The sequence below is a fragment of the Silene latifolia genome, chromosome 3 (genome assembly GCF_048544455.1).
Source record: "Silene latifolia isolate original U9 population chromosome 3, ASM4854445v1, whole genome shotgun sequence".
In the NCBI taxonomy this organism is placed as follows: Eukaryota; Viridiplantae; Streptophyta; class Magnoliopsida; order Caryophyllales; family Caryophyllaceae; genus Silene; species Silene latifolia.
This window is the reverse complement of record NC_133528.1, coordinates 111,418,575-111,424,574: the sequence shown is the minus strand read 5'-3', so window position 1 is coordinate 111,424,574 and position 6,000 is coordinate 111,418,575.

Genomic DNA, 6,000 nt, shown 5'->3' with positions numbered 1-6,000 from the left:
CGGCCTGTTAATTTTTGGATATCTTTGACAGACTTGGGTAACTGTAGTTCCAGGATAGCCTTTATCTGTTCAGGGCTGGCTTCTATGCCTCTCTTTGTGACCATATATCCAAGAAATTTGCCTGCAGAGACTCCAAAGTGGCACTTTGCAGGGTTCAGCTTCATATTATACTTTTCCAATATCTCAAATGCTATTTCTAGGTGCTTCACATGATCTTCTGCATTCTTGGATTTTACCATCATGTCGTCTATGTATACTTCCATGATGTCACCTATCTGGTCTTTAAACATCATGTTGACCAGGCCGATACGTTGCCCTGCGTTCTTCAGGCCGAAAGACATGGCGGTGTAACAATATATGCCTCGATGCTGTAATGAATGCGATACTCTCTGGTCGCAGGGTGCATTTTTATCGATTGAATCCGCATTTGGAAGCATCCATAAATGTCGATCTCGTGGCTGGCATTTGTGGCGTCTACCATGGCATCAATATGAGGCAGGGGGAATGGATCTTTAGGGCAAGCTTTGTTTAGGTTAGTGTAGTCTACACAGACTCTCCACTTCCTATTCTTTTTCTGCACAACAACTACGTTAGCCAGCCATTCAGGGTACATTACTTCCCTGATCATCCCCATATCCAAGAGTTTTTCTACTTCCTCATTTATTATGGTGTTTCTTTCAGCTGCAAATTTGCGCCTTTTCTGCTGCACAGGCTTAAAAGATAGGTCAACATTGAGCTTATGAGTAATAATATCAGCGCTAATTCCAGTCATATCAAAATGTGACCAAGCAAACCAAGATGATTTATTTTTAAGGAATTTTATCAATTCAGGCCTGACACTATCTGGTGCGTCAGATCCTATTAAAACATACCTGTCAGGGTACTCAGGGTCTAGAATTACCTGATCTGTTTCCATTCTGGGAGGTGCTACATAAGTGCTCTGACGAGTCTGTAATTGCTATGCCAGGGACTTACCTGCCTTGGAAGGCTTCAAGGCTGCTGTGTAGCACTCCTGGGCTGTCTTGTGATCCCCTTTGATTGTGGCTATGCCCCAGTCTGTTGGTATCTTAATGCAGTGATGATAGGTTGATGGTACGGCCTTGACATTGTGAATCCAGGGTCTGCCCAGGATGGCGTTGTAGGATGACAAGCAGTCAAGGACTCCAAACTTCTCATAGGATGAGACTCTTTCCACGTAGGTTGGGAGGTGGATTTCTCCTAGAACGCTCCTGGTTTCACCACTGAATCCTACTAGGACGCTGGATTTTTTGATAATTTGATCCTCGTTTATCTTCATGGCTTTCAGTACGTCAAGCATGATCAGGTTCACTGAGCTGCCTCCATCTACCAGGATCCTTCTTACTGTGGCTGTTCCAATCTGCATAGAAATGACCAGGCCATCATGATGAACATCAGGGATGCCCACCAGGTCACAATCATTGAAAATGATTGTTGGGGCAGGATCCAGCTTGTAGGGTGACACAGTCCTTGGTGTCCTGGCTATCTTTTTTGCTGCTGAACTTGTCAGGCCGCAGATCTCCGAACCGCCGGATATGTATTTTACTTCATAGATTGGTGGTGGTGGAGGAAGGCTACGATCCTGTTTGTGCTCCTGGTTTTCTTTATCCTGGTTTGCGTTCCTGCCCTTCGTTTTAATGGTCTTTTAAGCACCCTGATTTTAATAGGTAGGCTACCTTCTTCCTCAGGGTGAAACAATCATCCGTGGTGTGTCCAATATCCATGTGAAATTCGCACCATTTTGAATTGTCTCTCCTGGGATTTGGATTTTCTGACTTCTTGGGCCATCTAACAGCTGATCCCATGTTGTCAAGTCTCTGGATTAATCCTGCAATATCAACACTAAAGTTATGTTCGGAGATAGGTGGATAAACTTTAACCTTACCTTGATACTCATGGGCCAGGTTAACTTCTGACTGGTCTGGCCTGGAATATGGTGTAGGTCTATAATTGTTCCCTCTGTTGCTTTTCCTATTGCCTCTTTCATGGTCCCTCGGTCTACTGGGTGATCCAAGTTTGTAGCTTTTATCTTCTTCCAGCCTAATGAAAGCAAGAGTCTTGGCCTAAACATCTTCGAAGGTGTGGCAGGGGTACTTAGTGAGTTCGCTGTATAAGTCACTGTATGGTAGTAATCCCTGTCTGAATGCCTCCACTGCTGTTCCAACGTCACACCTGGGTATAGACACTTTCTCTTTGTTGAATCTTGCAAGGAATGTCCTGAGAGTTTCATCAGGCTTCTGTGTAACTCGGTAAAGGTCACTGGATCATTTCTCCAACTCCCTGCTACTTGCAAACTTTGGTTGAAACTGTTGATCGGGTTGGCAAAGGAATGGATCTTGCCAGAGGCGAGTTGATGTACCACCGCAGGCGGGCGGTCCAGGTCGGTCGTTCCAAATCCCTTGCACATGCAAACTTGTCTGAACTCGCTGGGAATAGATGCAGCCAACATCTTTTGCTTATAAAGAGCCACGTGATTTTGTGGGTCCGTGGTTCCATCATAGACCCTCATGGATGGAATTGTGAAATTTTTTGGTAGGTCTACTTTTGCTATTTCGTCTATGAAAGGCGAATCAAAGATAGCTGTCGGGGCGACTTCTTCCATCTTTGGCGGTACTCCACAGTATCTTGTCGAATTTTTCGTTGAGTTTCTTGATCTCTGAACTCGCCATCATGATGGTCTGCTGCATTCATCAGGTTTCTCTTGATCATCATTTTTTGGTTCATCATCACCATCTACGTTGATGGCTTTGGGGATACTTGGGCTCCCAAAACTGGAAAAATCAATGTTTTTAATGATTGAAGAAAATGGGGTTCCTGGTCGGAATCTAGAGCCTACCCCTTGGGTTTTTTCTAATTTTTGCTTCAGGGCTGATTCAGATTCTTTCAATTGCAGGATTTCTGCTTCAGTTTGGGCCACCTTTTCTTTCAGGCTTTCCAACTCACCGATTTTTTTGGAGAGTTGCGTTCAATTGTTCTTCAACGGTGGGTTGGGCCATTTTTGTAGGTTTTTAAGTTTTTGTAAGATAAGAAAAAAGGATTAAAGAGCTAGATACCCCACGGTGGGCGCCAATTGTTTTGTGTGGATTTTACGCAAGGCGAAATCAGGTCAGGGTGAAACTGTGTAGGGTTAAGTAGCTCTAGGTAGTCAGTTGGTCAGGTTGTCAAGGTATAATAACAAGACGTGAATGAAATAACAATAATATCAAGACAAGCAATTTTGTACGTGGAAAACCCTTGAATGGGAAAAAACCACGGGCACCAAGCCAGGAGAGGATTTCACTAAGTAATTTGGGAGAATATTTATATGATGATAACAATGTTTGTATTTCTCTAAGTGTTGTATATGCTTCTTCTTGCGTATGAATGAGATGCCTCCTATATCTTCAAAGTGTTCCTTATATAGTCTTCCATCTTGAACGGCTGCTTGATCTGGTCATTAAAGGCCGAATATTCTCCATAATTGCCAGTATTAATTGCTAATTATTCCTCCCTTAATTATTGCTTTTACTGCGTAATCTTCACATTTAAGGCCGCGTATATAATTCCTTTATTATACGCGTATATGGTCTAATATCGTCCTGATATTTTTACCGTTGTCCTCTCCATGGCCTGGCGCCTATCTTCATGTGCCCTGATAGCCTGACACCCTGATGACGGCTGGTAGTCGAGTTCGGTGAGATATCGATCGGGCGGTGCAGCTGGATTTCCAGGCCTAACAGACATAAAAAAAAAAAAAAAAACCAAAAAAAAAAAAGAAGAAGAGAGATGTTCTTTTACCTGCAGAATGACGGGACTTCCCAAGTACTAACGATTGGCTTTCCTATTATCCAAGCCCAATAGGATCTCTCCTAGACATAAACAAGTTGGGCTCCTGCGCAGCTCCATTTGCTCAACAAGGCCCAAAAGACGGGGATCACCTCTCAAGTCTTCATCAACATGCCCTTGGAGGACATACACAAGCAACAAGCAAAATCCAAACGCCCTTCACCGAGCAACATAAGAAACGGTGGGGTCGGCCCTATTAATGAATCGGTCAATGAAATCCAACATTCGCACTCCCTTAGAGGTCACTAAACGGTCCACCTCAATTCTAGTCAATCCAAGCAAGTCTCTGAATTTGCTCTTATACCCTTGCGAAGTAGAAGGAATGGCAGGCAAGTGTTCCGGATCCCACCCACCAATCGCGACAATTTCTTCAGGAAATGGGCAAATGTCACCTCCAGGGAAAGCAAAAACATGATAATTCGGGTCCCAGTAATCAAGACAAGCATCTAAGAACGGTTTGACAACCTTGATAAGCTTCAAACTCAACAAAGATCCAAGGTTGTAGGCGCCCATGTCGTACTTCTCCATGTTGGAAAACTCGTTGGTCCATTCTTTTAGGCGAATCTCCAAAGTATTCATGATCAGTGATTATATTAAGAATTTTATGTAATAAGATGAAGAAGAGACGGGAGAATTGTGAGAATAAAAGCTCTATCGACGTCTCTATTTATACTAAATTCCGTTTCCTAAAATCTGTCAGAACAGAAACACATGGGAATAGGCGCAGCACTTGCTGCGCCTCTTCAAAGGGACGCAGCTCATGCTGCGCCTCTTCCTCAGCTAGGTTTCTGTGATTTTCCACGTTGGATCTTTCCTAAATTCCTTAACGAATAATTTCCTATTCCTACGGGTTATTATTTTGGTAAATACGTGGAAATTACCATATTTCGTGTTTCCTAATTCCGCGGGCACGCGTTTCGAGACGATATCAACATTTTCGTCATTTTATCACACTTGTACATTTTCATTTTAGGAAATAATTTTCATTTTAATTTAATTCATTTCATTCTTTTAGGGGGAAATAATTTTCATTATAATTTAATTCATTTCAAAATTCATATATTTATTTCATTTATATATTTATTTCATTTCTTTTTTCATTTCATTTCTAACTTATAGGTTTCTTTTTTTTTTCTTTCTTTTTTTAGGGGTAACCCTCCCTGCCGTCCGGTCATTTCCGGCAAAATTTTTGCATTTTTGCATTTTCTCTTGCATTTTTTGCATTTTTTTGAGTCGTTCGTTTTGCGCTAGTCCAGGCCATGTGTATATACAAATGTGTGTTCTACGTGATTTCTATGTAAATTTCGGCAGCATGACGGCATAAAACCGTCATCTACCAAACATGTTCAAAGGTAACCTGCAGATACAAGCAACGCAACCCAGCAGCAAAGGCACTCAGGCCGTCATATACACAACAAAAAGGGAAATGTACAACAAACTGGGGGCTCGAGCCCCAAACAAAGTCCAAAATGTTCAAAACGAAGGTCCAAAATGTACAAATGTGCAAAATACAAACAACAACAAAACAAAACTACTGCCGGTCGCCCTCCAGCTCCGCAACTCTTCCCGCGAGAGCGAGAATCTCGGCGTCGCGAACCTCGAGCTCCCTCAACAAGCGAGCTATCTCCTCCCGAGACTGAGCCAGCTCTCGCTCCAGCTCACGGTCCCCCTGTAAACAACAAAATTGGCTCATGTCAATCATTTCAAGCAATTACAAGAGAAGTCGGAAAATCAAAGTTCAAAAATAAAATAGACACAAGGTTCATACCTGACGACCTCGACTGCCGACAAGTGCCTCGACGGCAGTAGCTCGCAGCCGGTTGACCACCCTCCATAAAGCCACAAACCGAGACGGCGCTACCTGCATTTTCGAAAAGAAATTCCCAATAATTGAACAAGTTCAATCAAATGTGTTCTTACGCAAGAATTATGCAAATTAGAGGCTCACCCTCCGAATCAGATGCTGCCAGTCGTCCAGGCCAGCATCCGTCACAGCCACGTCAAAGTCACGTAGCTCGGAGATCGTCGTCCTCCCGGTCGCGTCAGTGTACTCAAGGGTCTCAGGGTACTCCGGGGGCTCGATGCCCGCTGCCTCAACCTCCTGCAAAGTCAAAAGTCTCTCATCAATCGATGATCTTTTATCGTAGTTTTAAAATC